This window comes from Balaenoptera ricei, chromosome 16 (genome assembly GCF_028023285.1).
Source record: "Balaenoptera ricei isolate mBalRic1 chromosome 16, mBalRic1.hap2, whole genome shotgun sequence".
Classification (NCBI taxonomy): Eukaryota; Metazoa; Chordata; class Mammalia; order Artiodactyla; family Balaenopteridae; genus Balaenoptera; species Balaenoptera ricei.
This window is the reverse complement of record NC_082654.1, coordinates 100192788-100212090: the sequence shown is the minus strand read 5'-3', so window position 1 is coordinate 100212090 and position 19303 is coordinate 100192788.

The window sequence follows — 19303 nt, the reverse complement described above, 5'->3', positions numbered from 1 at the left end:
GTCACCATGGACATTGTCACCGTGGGCACTGTCACCATGAGCACTGTCACCATGAGCACTGTCACTGTTGGTACTGTCACCATGAGCAATGTCACCATTGGCACTGTCACCATGTGCCCTGTCACCATAGGCACTGTCACCGTGGACACTGTCACCATGAACAATATCATCATAGGCAGTGCCACCATAAGGAATTTCACCATGGGAACTCCAACCATGTATAGCACCAGCATGAGCATAGTCATCATGGTCAGTGTCACCATGAACACTGCCACCATGGGCACTTTCAACATGGGCACAGTCACCATGCGAACTATCACCATAAGGACTACCACCATGAGCAATATTACTATGAACACTATCACCAAGGACACTGTCAACGTGAGCACTATCACCGTAAGCACTATCACCATGAGCACTGTCACCGTGAGCACTGTCACCATGGGCAATTTCAACATGGCCACTGTCACCATGGGCACTGTCACCATGGGAACTCTCACCATGAACACTGTCACCATGGGAAATGTCATTATGGGCAGTGTCACCTTGGGCACTGTCACCATGGGCAGTGTCACCATGAGCACTATTACCATGAGCAGTATCACCATGAGCACTATCACCATGGGCACTGTCACAGTGAGCACTATTACCATGGGTACTATCACCAAGGGCACTGTCATCGTGAACACTGTCACCATGAGCACTGTTACCGTGGGCCTTGCCACCATGAGCACTGTCATCATGGCCACTGTCACCATGCGGACTGCCACCATGAGCACTATCACAGTGGGCACTGTCACCATGAGAACTGTCACCATGGGCAGTGTATCCATGGGAACTGTCACCATGGGCACTATCATGGTGAGCACTATCACCATGGGAACTGTCACCATCGGAACAGTCACCATGCGCACTGTAACCATTGGCACTGCCACAGTGAGCACTGTCACAGTGAGCACTGTCACCATGGGAACTGTCACCATGTGCAGTGTCACCATGGGAACTCTCACTATGAGCACTGTCACCATGGGAAATGTCACTATGGGCAGTGTCACCATGGGCACTGTCACCATGGGTAGTGTCACCATGAGCACTATTACCATGACCACTATCACCATGAGCACTATCATCACGGGCAGTGCCACCATGAGCACTATCACCGTGAGCACTATCACCATGGGTAGTGTCACCATGAGCAATATCACCATGGGCACTGTCACCATGAGCACTATTACAATGGGCATTATCACCATGAGCACTATCACCGTGAGCACTTTCAGTGTGGGCATTGTCACCATGTGCACTGTCACCATGAGCACTGTCACCATGAGCACTATCACCATGGCAAAGTTGACCATGGGAATGGTCACCATGGGCAATGTCAACATGAGCACTGTCACCATGGGCACTGTCACCATGGGCACTGTCACCATGGGTATGCTGACCATGGGCACTTTCAACATGGGCACTGTCACCATGCGAAAAGTCACCATGAGCACTATCACCATGAGCACTATCACCAAGGGCACTGTCACCATGAGCACTGTCACCGTGTGCACTGTCACAGTGGGCACTATCAACATGAGCACTGTCATCATGAGCACTGTCACCATAGGAAATGTCACAGTGAGCACTGTCACTGTGGGCACTATCACCGTGGGCACTGTCACCATAGGCACTGTCACCATGGACACTGTCACCATGAGCACTATCATCATCGGCAGTGCTACCATGAGGAATTTCACCATCGGAACTCCAACCAAGTACAACGCCAGCATGAGCACAGTCATTATGGGCAGTGCCACTATGAGCACTGTCACCATGGGCACTTTCAACATGGGCCCTGTCACCATGCGAACTATCTCCATGAGCACTATCAGCGTGAGCAATTTCACCATGAGCACTGTCACCATGGGCACTGTAACCATGGGGACTTTCACCCTGAGCACTATCACCGTGAGCACTATCACCATGGGCAGGGTCACCGTGAGCAATATCACCAAGGGCACTGTGACTGTGAGCACTATTACCATGGGCAATATCACCATGAGCACTATCACCGTGAGCACTGTCACCGTGGGCACTGTCATCGTGTGCACTGTCACCATGAGCACTATCACCATGTGAACTGTCACCATGGGAATGGTCACCATGGGCACTGTCAAGATGAGCACTGTCACCATGGGAACTCTCACCATGAGCACTGTCACCATGGGAAATGTCACCATGGGCACTATCATCATGGGCAGTGCCACCATGAGGAATTTCACCATGAGAACTTCAACCGTGTACACCACCAGCTTTAGCACAGTCACCATGGGCTGTGTCACCATGAGCAGTGTCACCATGGGCACTGTCTCCATGCGAACTGTCACCATGAGCACTGTCACCATGGGCAATGTCACCATGAGCACTGTCACTGTGGGCACTGTCACCATGGGAACTGTCACCATGAGCACTATCACCGTGAGCACTATCACCATGGGCAGTGTCACTGTGAGCAATATCACCATCGCACTGTCACCATGAGCACTATTAACAAGGGTACTATCACCAAGGGCACTGTCACCATGAGCACTGTCATCATGGGCACTGTCACCATAGGAACTGTCACCATGAGCACTGTCACTGTGGGCACTATCACCCTGAGCACTATCAAAATGGGCACTGTCACCATAGGCACTGTCACCATGGACACTGTCACCATGAGCACTATCATCATGGGCAGTGCTACCATGAGCAATTTCACCATCGGAACTCCATCCATGTACACCGCCAGCGTGAGCACAGTCAACATGGGCAGTGTCACCATGAGCAGTGTCCCCATGGGCACTTTCAACATGGGCCCTATCACCATGCGAACTGTCACCATGAGCACTATCACCATGAGCACTGTCACCATGAGCATAGTCACCATCGGGTCTGTCACCATGAGCACTATGACCGTGTGCACTATCACCATAGGTAGTGTCACGGTGAGCAATATCACCATGGGCACTGTCACCATGAGCACTATTACCATGGGCACTATCACCATGAGCACTATCACAGTGAGCACTGTCACCGTGGGCAATGTCACCATGTGCACTGTCACCATGAGCACTGTCACCATGAGCACTATCACCATGGGAAGTGTCAACATGGGAACGGTCACCATGGGCACTGTCAACGTGAGCACTGTCAGCATGGGAACTCTCACCAGGAGCACTGTCTCCATGGGAAATGTCACCCTGGACACTGTTCACTATGGGAAGTGTCACCATGAGCACTGTCACCATGGGCACTGTCACTATGGACACTGTCTCCATGGGCACTCTCACCATGGACACTGTCACTGTGGAAAATGTCACCATGGGCACTGTAACCATCTACACTGTCCCCAGGAGCACTATCACCATGCACACTGTATCCATCAGCATTGTCCCCATGGGCACTGTCAATATGAGCACTGTCACCATGGGAACTCTCACCATGAGCACTGTCACCATGGCCAGTGTCACCATGGCCACTGTCACCATAAGCACTGTCACAAAGGGAAATGTCACCATGGGCACTCTCACCATTTGCTCTGTCACCGTGGGCACTGTCACCATAAGCACTGTCACCATGAGCACTGTTCAACATGGGCACTGTCACCTAGAGCACTGCCACTGTGGGCACTATCACCGTGAGCACTGTCACCATGAGCACTGTCACCATGGACACTGTCACCATGAGCATTGTGACCTTGAGCACTGTCACCATGGGAACTCTCACCATGAGCACTGTCACCATGGGACATGTCACCATGGGCACTATCATCATGGGCAGTGCCACCATGAGGAGTTTCACCATGAGAACTCCAACCATGTACACCGCCAGCTTTAGCACACTCACCATGGGATGTGTCACCGTGAGTGCTGTCACCATGGGCACTGTCACCATGCGAACTGTCACTATGGGCACTGTCACCTTGGCAATGTCACCATGAGAACTGTCACTGTGGGCAATGTCACCATGGGAACTGTCACCATGAGCACTATCACCGTGAGCACTATAACCATGGGCAGTGTCACCGTGAGCAATATCACCATGAACACTGTCACCGTGAGCACTTTCACTGTGGACACTGTCACCGTGTGCACTGTCAACATGAGCAATATCACCATGGGCACTGTCACCATGGGCAGTGTTACCATGAGCACTGTAACCATGGGCTCTCTCACGATGGACACTGTCACCATGAGCACTATCATCATGGGCAGTGCCACCAAGAGGAATTTCACCATGGGAACTCCAACCATGTACACCGCCAGCATGAGCACAGTCACCATGGGAAGTGTCACCGTAATTACTGTCACCATGGACACTTTCAACTTGGCCGCTGTCACCATGGACATTGTCATCATGAGCTCTGTTACCATGGGAAATGTCACCATAAGCATGGTCATCTTGGGAACTGCCACCATGGACACTGCCACCATGAGCACTGTAACCGTTGGCACTGCCACAGTGAGCACTATTACCATGAGCAATATCACCATGAGCACTATCACCATTTGCACTGTTACCGTGAGCATTATTACCATGCGTACTATTACCAAGGACACTGTCACCATGAGCACTGTCTCCGTGGGCATTGTAACCATGAGCACTGTCATCATGGGCACTGTCACCATGCGAAATGCCACCATTAGCTCTATCACCGTGGGCACTATCACAATGAGCACTGTATCCATGGGAACTGTCACCATGGGCACTATCACGGTGAGCACTATCACAGTGGGAACTGTCACCATGGGCACTGTCAAGATGAGCACTGTCACCATGGGAACTCTCACCATGAGCACTATCACCATGGGCACTATCACCACAGGCACTGACACCGTGAGAATTATCACCATGAGTACTCTCACCATGAGCACTGTCACCATGGGCACTGTAACCAGGGGAACTGTCACCATGAGCAGTATCACCATGAGCACTGTCGCCATGAGCACTATCACCATGGGAAGTGTCAACATGGGAACGGTCACCATGGGCACTGTCAACGTGAGCACTGTCAGCATGGGAACTCTCACCAGGAGCACTGTCTCCATGGGAAATGTCACCCTGGACACTGTTCACTATGGGAAGTGTCACCATGAGCACTGTCACCATGGGCACTGTCACTATGGACACTGTCTCCATGGGCACTCTCACCATGGACACTGTCACTGTGGAAAATGTCACCATGGGCACTGTAACCATCTACACTGTCCCCAGGAGCACTATCACCATGCACACTGTATCCATCAGCATTGTCCCCATGGGCACTGTCAATATGAGCACTGTCACCATGGGAACTCTCACCATGAGCACTGTCACCATGGCCAGTGTCACCATGGCCACTGTCACCATAAGCACTGTCACAAAGGGAAATGTCACCATGGGCACTCTCACCATTTGCTCTGTCACCGTGGGCACTGTCACCATAAGCACTGTCACCATGAGCACTGTTCAACATGGGCACTGTCACCTAGAGCACTGCCACTGTGGGCACTATCACCGTGAGCACTGTCACCATGAGCACTGTCACCATGGACACTGTCACCATGAGCATTGTGACCTTGAGCACTGTCACCATGGGAACTTTCACCATGGGCACTGTAACCATGGGCACTGTCACCATGGACAATGTCACCTTGGGAACCGTCACCATGGAAAATGTCACCATGGGCACTGTTGGCCATGGACACTGTCACCATGGGCACTGTGAACATGAGCACTGTCACCATGTAAACTCTTACCATGAACACTGTCACCATGGGAAATGTCACCATGGGCACTGTCACCATGGACACTGTCACCATGAGCACTATCATCATGGGCTGTGCTACCATGAGGAATTTCACCATCGGAACTCCAACCATGTACACCGCCAGCATGAGCACAGTCACCATGGGCAGTGTCACCATGAGCACTATCACCATGAGCACTATCACCATGTGCACTATCACCACGGACACTGTCACCGTGAGAACTATCACCGTGAGCACTGTCACCATGAGAACTGTCACCATGGGCACTGTAACCATGGGAACTGTCACCATGAGCACTATCACCGTGACCACTATCAACATGGGCAGTGTCACCATGAGCACTATCTCCGTGAACACTTTCACCATGACTACTATCACCGTGGGCACTATAAGCATGAGCACTATCACCATGAGCACTGTCACTGTGGGCACTGTCACCGTGTTCACTGTCACCATGAGCACTGTAACCATGAGCCCTATCACCATGGGAACTGTCACCATGGGAACAGTCACTATGGGCACTGCCATGATGAGCACTGTCACCATGGGAACTCTCACCATGAGCACTATCACCATGGGCACTGTCACCATGGGCACTGTCACCATGGGCGCTGTCACCATGGAAACTGTCACCATGAGCACTATAATCATGGGCAGTGCCACCATAAGGAATTTCACCATTGTAACACCAACCATATACACCGCCAGCATGAGCACAGTCACCATGGGGACTGTCAACATGAGCACTGTCACCATGGGAAATGTCTACATGAGCACTATCACCATGATCACTATCACCAAGGGCACTGTCACCATGAGCACTATCACCGTGGACAATGTCACCATGAGAACTATCACCGTGAGCACTATCACCATGGGAAGTGTCACCGTGAGAACTGTCACCATGGACATTGTCACCGTGGGCACTGTCACCATGAGCACTGTCACCATGAGCACTGTCACTGTTGGTACTGTCACCATGAGCAATGTCACCATTGGCACTGTCACCATGTGCCCTGTCACCATAGGCACTGTCACCGTGGACACTGTCACCATGAACAATATCATCATAGGCAGTGCCACCATAAGGAATTTCACCATGGGAACTCCAACCATGTATAGCACCAGCATGAGCATAGTCATCATGGTCAGTGTCACCATGAACACTGCCACCATGGGCACTTTCAACATGGGCACAGTCACCATGCGAACTATCACCATAAGGACTACCACCATGAGCAATATTACTATGAACACTATCACCAAGGACACTGTCAACGTGAGCACTATCACCGTAAGCACTATCACCATGAGCACTGTCACCGTGAGCACTGTCACCATGGGCAATTTCAACATGGCCACTGTCACCATGGGCACTGTCACCATGGGAACTCTCACCATGAACACTGTCACCATGGGAAATGTCATTATGGGCAGTGTCACCTTGGGCACTGTCACCATGGGCAGTGTCACCATGAGCACTATTACCATGAGCAGTATCACCATGAGCACTATCACCATGGGCACTGTCACAGTGAGCACTATTACCATGGGTACTATCACCAAGGGCACTGTCATCGTGAACACTGTCACCATGAGCACTGTTACCGTGGGCCTTGCCACCATGAGCACTGTCATCATGGCCACTGTCACCATGCGGACTGCCACCATGAGCACTATCACAGTGGGCACTGTCACCATGAGAACTGTCACCATGGGCAGTGTATCCATGGGAACTGTCAACATGGGCACTATCATGGTGAGCACTATCACCATGGGAACTGTCACCATCGGAACAGTCACCATGCGCACTGTAACCATTGGCACTGCCACAGTGAGCACTGTCACAGTGAGCACTGTCACCATGGGAACTGTCACCATGTGCAGTGTCACCATGGGAACTCTCACTATGAGCACTGTCACCATGGGAAATGTCACTATGGGCAGTGTCACCATGGGCACTGTCACCATGGGTAGTGTCACCATGAGCACTATTACCATGACCACTATCACCATGAGCACTATCATCACGGGCAGTGCCACCATGAGCACTATCACCGTGAGCACTATCACCATGGGTAGTGTCACCATGAGCAATATCACCATGGGCACTGTCACCATGAGCACTATTACAATGGGCATTATCACCATGAGCACTATCACCGTGAGCACTTTCAGTGTGGGCATTGTCACCATGTGCACTGTCACCATGAGCACTGTCACCATGAGCACTATCACCATGGCAAAGTTGACCATGGGAATGGTCACCATGGGCAATGTCAACATGAGCACTGTCACCATGGGCACTGTCACCATGGGCACTGTCACCATGGGTATGCTGACCATGGGCACTTTCAACATGGGCACTGTCACCATGCGAAAAGTCACCATGAGCACTATCACCATGAGCACTATCACCAAGGGCACTGTCACCATGAGCACTGTCACCGTGTGCACTGTCACAGTGGGCACTATCAACATGAGCACTGTCATCATGAGCACTGTCACCATAGGAAATGTCACAGTGAGCACTGTCACTGTGGGCACTATCACCGTGGGCACTGTCACCATAGGCACTGTCACCATGGACACTGTCACCATGAGCACTATCATCATCGGCAGTGCTACCATGAGGAATTTCACCATCGGAACTCCAACCAAGTACAACGCCAGCATGAGCACAGTCATTATGGGCAGTGCCACTATGAGCACTGTCACCATGGGCACTTTCAACATGGGCCCTGTCACCATGCGAACTATCTCCATGAGCACTATCAGCGTGAGCAATTTCACCATGAGCACTGTCACCATGGGCACTGTAACCATGGGGACTTTCACCCTGAGCACTATCACCGTGAGCACTATCACCATGGGCAGGGTCACCGTGAGCAATATCACCAAGGGCACTGTGACTGTGAGCACTATTACCATGGGCAATATCACCATGAGCACTATCACCGTGAGCACTGTCACCGTGGGCACTGTCATAGTGTGCACTGTCACCATGAGCACTATCACCATGTGAACTGTCACCATGGGAATGGTCACCATGGGCAATGTCAACATGAGCACTGTCACCATGAGCACTGTCACCATGGGAAATGTCACCATGGGCACTATCATCATGGGCAGTGCCACCATGAGGAATTTCACCATGAGAACTTCAACCGTGTACACCACCAGCTTTAGCACAGTCACCATGGGCTGTGTCACCATGAGCAGTGTCACCATGGGCACTGTCTCCATGCGAACTGTCACCATGAGCACTGTCACCATGGGCAATGTCACCATGAGCACTGTCACTGTGGGCACTGTCACCATGGGAACTGTCACCATGAGCACTATCACCGTGAGCACTATCACCATGGGCAGTGTCACTGTGAGCAATATCACCATCGCACTGTCACCATGAGCACTATTAACAAGGGTACTATCACCAAGGGCACTGTCACCATGAGCACTGTCATCATGGGCACTGTCACCATAGGAACTGTCACCATGAGCACTGTCACTGTGGGCACTATCACCCTGAGCACTATCAAAATGGGCACTGTCACCATAGGCACTGTCACCATGGACACTGTCACCATGAGCACTATCATCATGGGCAGTGCTACCATGAGCAATTTCACCATCGGAACTCCATCCATGTACACCGCCAGCGTGAGCACAGTCAACATGGGCAGTGTCACCATGAGCAGTGTCCCCATGGGCACTTTCAACATGGGCCCTATCACCATGCGAACTGTCACCATGAGCACTATCACCATGAGCACTGTCACCATGAGCATAGTCACCATCGGGTCTGTCACCATGAGCACTATGACCGTGTGCACTATCACCATAGGTAGTGTCACGGTGAGCAATATCACCATGGGCACTGTCACCATGAGCACTATTACCATGGGCACTATCACCATGAGCACTATCACAGTGAGCACTGTCACCGTGGGCAATGTCACCATGTGCACTGTCACCATGAGCACTGTCACCATGAGCACTATCACCATGGGAAGTGTCAACATGGGAACGGTCACCATGGGCACTGTCAACGTGAGCACTGTCAGCATGGGAACTCTCACCAGGAGCACTGTCTCCATGGGAAATGTCACCCTGGACACTGTTCACTATGGGAAGTGTCACCATGAGCACTGTCACCATGGGCACTGTCACTATGGACACTGTCTCCATGGGCACTCTCACCATGGACACTGTCACTGTGGAAAATGTCACCATGGGCACTGTAACCATCTACACTGTCCCCAGGAGCACTATCACCATGCACACTGTATCCATCAGCATTGTCCCCATGGGCACTGTCAATATGAGCACTGTCACCATGGGAACTCTCACCATGAGCACTGTCACCATGGCCAGTGTCACCATGGCCACTGTCACCATAAGCACTGTCACAAAGGGAAATGTCACCATGGGCACTCTCACCATTTGCTCTGTCACCGTGGGCACTGTCACCATAAGCACTGTCACCATGAGCACTGTTCAACATGGGCACTGTCACCTAGAGCACTGCCACTGTGGGCACTATCACCGTGAGCACTGTCACCATGAGCACTGTCACCATGGACACTGTCACCATGAGCATTGTGACCTTGAGCACTGTCACCATGGGAACTCTCACCATGAGCACTGTCACCATGGGACATGTCACCATGGGCACTATCATCATGGGCAGTGCCACCATGAGGAGTTTCACCATGAGAACTCCAACCATGTACACCGCCAGCTTTAGCACACTCACCATGGGATGTGTCACCGTGAGTGCTGTCACCATGGGCACTGTCACCATGCGAACTGTCACTATGGGCACTGTCACCTTGGCAATGTCACCATGAGAACTGTCACTGTGGGCAATGTCACCATGGGAACTGTCACCATGAGCACTATCACCGTGAGCACTATAACCATGGGCAGTGTCACCGTGAGCAATATCACCATGAACACTGTCACCGTGAGCACTTTCACTGTGGACACTGTCACCGTGTGCACTGTCAACATGAGCAATATCACCATGGGCACTGTCACCATGGGCAGTGTTACCATGAGCACTGTAACCATGGGCTCTCTCACGATGGACACTGTCACCATGAGCACTATCATCATGGGCAGTGCCACCAAGAGGAATTTCACCATGGGAACTCCAACCATGTACACCGCCAGCATGAGCACAGTCACCATGGGAAGTGTCACCGTAATTACTGTCACCATGGACACTTTCAACTTGGCCGCTGTCACCATGGACATTGTCATCATGAGCTCTGTTACCATGGGAAATGTCACCATAAGCATGGTCATCTTGGGAACTGCCACCATGGACACTGCCACCATGAGCACTGTAACCGTTGGCACTGCCACAGTGAGCACTATTACCATGAGCAATATCACCATGAGCACTATCACCATTTGCACTGTTACCGTGAGCATTATTACCATGCGTACTATTACCAAGGACACTGTCACCATGAGCACTGTCTCCGTGGGCATTGTAACCATGAGCACTGTCATCATGGGCACTGTCACCATGCGAAATGCCACCATTAGCTCTATCACCGTGGGCACTATCACAATGAGCACTGTATCCATGGGAACTGTCACCATGGGCACTATCACGGTGAGCACTATCACAGTGGGAACTGTCACCATGGGCACTGTCAAGATGAGCACTGTCACCATGGGAACTCTCACCATGAGCACTATCACCATGGGCACTATCACCACGGGCACTGTCACCGTGAGAATTATCACCATGAGTACTCTCACCATGAGCACTGTCACCATGGGCACTGTAACCAGGGGAACTGTCACCATGAGCAGTATCACCATGAGCACTATCAACATGGGCAGTGTCACCGTGAGCACTATCACCATGGGCAGCGTCACCGTGAGCAATATCAACATGGGCACTGTCACCGTGAGCACTACTACAGTAGGCACTATCACCATGAGCACTGTCACCGTGAGCACTGTCACCGTGGGCATTGTCACCGTGTGCACTGTCACCAGGAGCACTGTCACCATGAGCACTATCACCATGGGAACTGTCACCATGGGAAAGGTCACCATGGGCAATGTCAACATGAACAATGTCACCATGGGAACTCTTACCATGAGCACTGTCACCATGGGAAATATCACAATGGGCACTGTCACCATGGGCACTGTCACCATGGGTACTGTCACCATGGGCACTTTCAACATGGGAACTGTCACAATGCGAACTGTCACCATGAGCACTATCACCAAGAGCACTATCACCAAGGGCACTGTCACCATGAGCACTTTCACCATGAGCACTATCACAGTGGGCACTGTCACCATGAGCACTGTCATCATGGGCACTGTCACCATAGGAACGGTCACAATGAGCACTGTCACTGTGGGCACTATCACCGTGAGCACTATCACAATGGGCACTGTCACCATAGGCACTGTCACCTTGGACACTGTCACCATGAGCACTAACATCATGGGGAGTGCTACCATGAGGAATTTCACCATCGGAGTTCCGACCACGTACACCGCCAGCATGAGCACAGTCACCATGGGCAGTGCAACCATGAGCACTGTCACCATGGGCACTTTCAACATGCGCGGTGTCACCATGCGAACTGCCATGATGAGCAGTATCACCATGAGAACTATCACCAAGGGTACTGTCACCATGAACACTGTCTCCGTGGGAACTCTCACCACGAGCACTGTCATCATGGGCACTGTCACCATGGGAACTGTCAACATTAGCACTGTCACTGTGGGCACTATCACCGTGAGCACTATCACAACGGACACTGTCACCATAGGTACTGTCACCATGGACACTGTCACCACGAACACTATCATCATGGGCAGTGCCACCATGAGGAATTTCACCTTGGGAACTCCAACCGTGTACATCGGCAGCGTTAGCACAGTCACCATGGGCTGTGTCACGATGAGCACTGCCACCATGGGCACTTTCAACATGGGCACTGTCACCATGCGAACCGTCACCATGAGCACTATTACCATGAGCATTATCACCAAGGGCACTGTCAGCGTGAGCACTATCACCGTGAGCACTATCACCATGAGCACTGTCACCATGAGGATTTTCACCGTGGGCACTGTCACCATGAGCACTGTCACCATGGGCATTGTCAACATAAGCATTGTCACCATGGGATCTCTCACCATGAGCACTGTCACCATGGGAAATGTCACCATGGGCACTGTCACCATAGGCATTGTCAACATGGACACTCTCACCATGAGCACTATCATCATAGGCATTGCCACCATAAAGAATTTCACCATCGGAACTCCAACCATGTACACCGCCAGCATGAGCACATTCACCATGGGCCGTGTCACCATGAGCACTATCACCATGAGCACTATCATTAAGGGCACTGTCACCGTGAGCACTATCACCGTGAACACTTTCACCATGACTACTGTCACCGTGGGCACTATAAGCATGAGCACTATCACCATGAGCACTGTCACTGTGGGCACTGTCACTGTGTTCACTGTCACCATGAGCACTGTAACCATGAGCCCTATCACCATGGGAACTGTCACCATGGGAACGGTCACTATGGGCACTGCCAAGATGAGCACTGTCACCATGGGAACTCTCACCATGAGCACTGTCACCATGGGAAATGTCACCATGGGCACTATCATCATGGGCAGTGCCACCATGAGGAATTTCACCATGAGAACTTCAACCGTGTACACCACCAGCTTTAGCACAGTCACCATGGGCTGTGTCACCATGAGCAGTGTCACCATGGGCACTGTCTCCATGCGAACTGTCACCATGAGCACTGTCACCATGGGCAATGTCACCATGAGCACTGTCACTGTGGGCACTGTCACCATGGGAACTGTCACCATGAGCACTATCACCGTGAGCACTATCACCATGGGCAGTGTCACTGTGAGCAATATCACCATCGCACTGTCACCATGAGCACTATTAACAAGGGTACTATCACCAAGGGCACTGTCACCATGAGCACTGTCATCATGGGCACTGTCACCATAGGAACTGTCACCATGAGCACTGTCACTGTGGGCACTATCACCCTGAGCACTATCAAAATGGGCACTGTCACCATAGGCACTGTCACCATGGACACTGTCACCATGAGCACTATCATCATGGGCAGTGCTACCATGAGCAATTTCACCATCGGAACTCCATCCATGTACACCGCCAGCGTGAGCACAGTCAACATGGGCAGTGTCACCATGAGCAGTGTCCCCATGGGCACTTTCAACATGGGCCCTATCACCATGCGAACTGTCACCATGAGCACTATCACCATGAGCACTGTCACCATGAGCATAGTCACCATCGGGTCTGTCACCATGAGCACTATGACCGTGTGCACTATCACCATAGGTAGTGTCACGGTGAGCAATATCACCATGGGCACTGTCACCATGAGCACTATTACCATGGGCACTATCACCATGAGCACTATCACAGTGAGCACTGTCACCGTGGGCAATGTCACCATGTGCACTGTCACCATGAGCACTGTCACCATGAGCACTATCACCATGGGAAGTGTCAACATGGGAACGGTCACCATGGGCACTGTCAACGTGAGCACTGTCAGCATGGGAACTCTCACCAGGAGCACTGTCTCCATGGGAAATGTCACCCTGGACACTGTTCACTATGGGAAGTGTCACCATGAGCACTGTCACCATGGGCACTGTCACTATGGACACTGTCTCCATGGGCACTCTCACCATGGACACTGTCACTGTGGAAAATGTCACCATGGGCACTGTAACCATCTACACTGTCCCCAGGAGCACTATCACCATGCACACTGTATCCATCAGCATTGTCCCCATGGGCACTGTCAATATGAGCACTGTCACCATGGGAACTCTCACCATGAGCACTGTCACCATGGCCAGTGTCACCATGGCCACTGTCACCATAAGCACTGTCACAAAGGGAAATGTCACCATGGGCACTCTCACCATTTGCTCTGTCACCGTGGGCACTGTCACCATAAGCACTGTCACCATGAGCACTGTTCAACATGGGCACTGTCACCTAGAGCACTGCCACTGTGGGCACTATCACCGTGAGCACTGTCACCATGAGCACTGTCACCATGGACACTGTCACCATGAGCATTGTGACCTTGAGCACTGTCACCATGGGAACTCTCACCATGAGCACTGTCACCATGGGACATGTCACCATGGGCACTATCATCATGGGCAGTGCCACCATGAGGAGTTTCACCATGAGAACTCCAACCATGTACACCGCCAGCTTTAGCACACTCACCATGGGATGTGTCACCGTGAGTGCTGTCACCATGGGCACTGTCACCATGCGAACTGTCACTATGGACACTGTCACCTTGGCAATGTCACCATGAGAACTGTCACTGTGGGCAATGTCACCATGGGAACTGTCACCATGAGCACTATCACCGTGAGCACTATAACCATGGGCAGTGTCACCGTGAGCAATATCACCATGAACACTGTCACCGTGAGCACTTTCACTGTGGACACTGTCACCGTGTGCACTGTCAACATGAGCAATATCACCATGGGCACTGTCACCATGGGCAGTGTTACCATGAGCACTGTAACCATGGGCTCTCTCACGATGGACACTGTCACCATGAGCACTATCATCATGGGCAGTGCCACCAAGAGGAATTTCACCATGGGAACTCCAACCATGTACACCGCCAGCATGAGCACAGTCACCATGGGAAGTGTCACCGTAATTACTGTCACCATGGACACTTTCAACTTGGCCGCTGTCACCATGGACATTGTCATCATGAGCTCTGTTACCATGGGAAATGTCACCATAAGCATGGTCATCTTGGGAACTGCCACCATGGACACTGCCACCATGAGCACTGTAACCGTTGGCACTGCCACAGTGAGCACTATTACCATGAGCAATATCACCATGAGCACTATCACCATTTGCACTGTTACCGTGAGCATTATTACCATGCGTACTATTACCAAGGACACTGTCACCATGAGCACTGTCTCCGTGGGCATTGTAACCATGAGCACTGTCATCATGGGCACTGTCACCATGCGAAATGCCACCATTAGCTCTATCACCGTGGGCACTATCACAATGAGCACTGTATCCATGGGAACTGTCACCATGGGCACTATCACGGTGAGCACTATCACAGTGGGAACTGTCACCATGGGCACTGTCAAGATGAGCACTGTCACCATGGGAACTCTCACCATGAGCACTATCACCATGGGCACTATCACCACGGGCACTGTCACCGTGAGAATTATCACCATGAGTACTCTCACCATGAGCACTGTCACCATGGGCACTGTAACCAGGGGAACTGTCACCATGAGCAGTATCACCATGAGCACTATCAACATGGGCAGTGTCACCGTGAGCACTATCACCATGGGCAGCGTCACCGTGAGCAATATCAACATGGGCACTGTCACCGTGAGCACTACTACAGTAGGCACTATCACCATGAGCACTGTCACCGTGAGCACTGTCACCGTGGGCATTGTCACCGTGTGCACTGTCACCAGGAGCACTGTCACCATGAGCACTATCACCATGGGTACTGTCACCATGGGAAAGGTCACCATGGGCAATGTCAACATGAACAATGTCACCATGGGAACTCTTACCATGAGCACTGTCACCATGGGAAATATCACAATGGGCACTGTCACCATGGGCACTGTCACCATGGGTACTGTCACCATGGGCACTTTCAACATGGGAACTGTCACAATGCGAACTGTCACCATGAGCACTATCACCAAGAGCACTATCACCAAGGGCACTGTCACCGTGAGCACTTTCACCATGAGCACTATCACAGTGGGCACTGTCACCATGAGCACTGTCATCATGGGCACTGTCACCATAGGAACGGTCACAATGAGCACTGTCACTGTGGGCACTATCACCGTGAGCACTATCACAATGGGCACTGTCACCATAGGCACTGTCACCTTGGACACTGTCACCATGAGCACTAACATCATGGGGAGTGCTACCATGAGGAATTTCACCATCGGAGTTCCGACCACGTACACCGCCAGCATGAGCACAGTCACCATGGGCAGTGCAACCATGAGCACTGTCACCATGGGCACTTTCAACATGCGCGGTGTCACCATGCGAACTGCCATGATGAGCAGTATCACCATGAGAACTATCACCAAGGGTACTGTCACCATGAACACTGTCTCCGTGGGAACTCTCACCACGAGCACTGTCATCATGGGCACTGTCACCATGGGAACTGTCAACATTAGCACTGTCACTGTGGGCACTATCACCGTGAGCACTATCACAACGGACACTGTCACCATAGGTACTGTCACCATGGACACTGTCACCACGAACACTATCATCATGGGCAGTGCCACCATGAGGAATTTCACCTTGGGAACTCCAACCGTGTACATCGGCAGCGTTAGCACAGTCACCATGGGCTGTGTCACGATGAGCACTGCCACCATGGGCACTTTCAACATGGGCACTGTCACCATGCGAACCGTCACCATGAGCACTATTACCATGAGCATTATCACCAAGGGCACTGTCAGCGTGAGCACTATCACCGTGAGCACTATCACCATGAGCACTGTCACCATGAGGATTTTCACCGTGGGCACTGTCACCATGAGCACTGTCACCATGGGCATTGTCAACATAAGCATTGTCACCATGGGATCTCTCACCATGAGCACTTTCACCATGGGAAATGTCACCATGGGCACTGTCACCATAGGCATTGTCAACATGGACACTCTCACCATGAGCACTATCATCATAGGCATTGCCACCATAAGGAATTTCACCATCGGAACTCCAACCATGTACACCGCCAGCATGAGCACATTCACCATGGGCCGTGTCACCATGAGCACTATCACCATGAGCACTATCATTAAGGGCACTGTCACCGTGAGCACTATCACCGTGAACACTTTCACCATGACTACTGTCACCGTGGGCACTATAAGCATGAGCACTATCACCATGAGCACTGTCACTGTGGGCACTGTCACTGTGTTCACTGTCACCATGAGCACTGTAACCATGAGCCCTATCACCATGGGAACTGTCACCATGGGAACGGTCACTATGGGCACTGCCAAGATGAGCACTGTCACCATGGGAACTCTCACCATGAGCACTATCACCATGGGAAATATCACCATGGGCACTGTCACCATGGGCGCTGTCACCATGGACACTGTCACCATGAGCACTATCATCATGGGCATTGCCACCATAAGGAATTTCACCATGGGAACTCCAACCATGTACACCACCAGCATGAGCACAGTCACCATGGGCAGTGCCACCATGAGCACTGTCACCATGGGCACTTTTAACATGGGCCCTGTCGCCATGCGAACTGTCACCATGAGCAGTATCTCTGTGAGCACTGTCACCATGAGCATAGTCACCGTGGTCACTGTCACCATGAGCACTGTCACCATGGGCACTGTAACAATGGGAACTTTCACCATGAGCACTATCACCGTGAGCACTATCACCATGGGCAGTGTCACCGTGAGCAATATCACCATGGGCACTGTCACTGTGACCTCTATTACCATGGGTACTATAACCAAATTCACTGTCACCGTGAGCACTGTCACCATGAGCAATGTCACCGTGGGCATTGTCAACATAAGCATTGTCACCATGGGATCTCTCACCATGAGCACTTTCACCATGGGAAATGTCACCATGGGAACTGTCACCATGTGCACTGTCACCATGGGAACTCTCACCATGAGCACTGTCACCATGGGAAATGTCACAATGGGCAGTGTCACCATGGGCACTGTCACCATGGGTAGCGTCACCATGAGCACTATTACCATGAGCACTATCACCATGAACACTATCATCACGGGCAGTGTCACCATGAGCACTATCACCGTGAGCACTATCACCATGGGCAGTGTCACCTTGAGCAATATCAACATGGACACTGTCACCGTGAGCACTATTACGATGGGCATTATCACCATGAGCACTATCACCGTGAGCACTGTCAGTGTGGGCATTGTCACCATGTGCACTGTCAACATGAGCACTGTTACCATGAGCACTATCACCATGGGAACTGTCACCATGGGAATGGTCACCATGGGCAATCTCACCATGAGCACTGTCACCATGGGCACTGTCACCATGGGTACTCTCACCATGGGCACTTTCAACATGGGCACTGTCACCATGCGAACAGTCACAATGAGCACTATCACCATGAGCACTATCACCAAGGGCACTGTCACCGTGAGCACTGTCACAGTGGGCACTGTCAACATGAGCACTGTCACCATAGGCACTGTCACCATGGACACTGTCACCATGAGCACTATCATCATGGGCAGTGCTACCATGAGGAATTTCACCATCGGAACTCCAACCAAGTACACCGCCAGCATGAGCACAGTCATCATGGACACTGCCACTATGAGCACTGTCACCATGG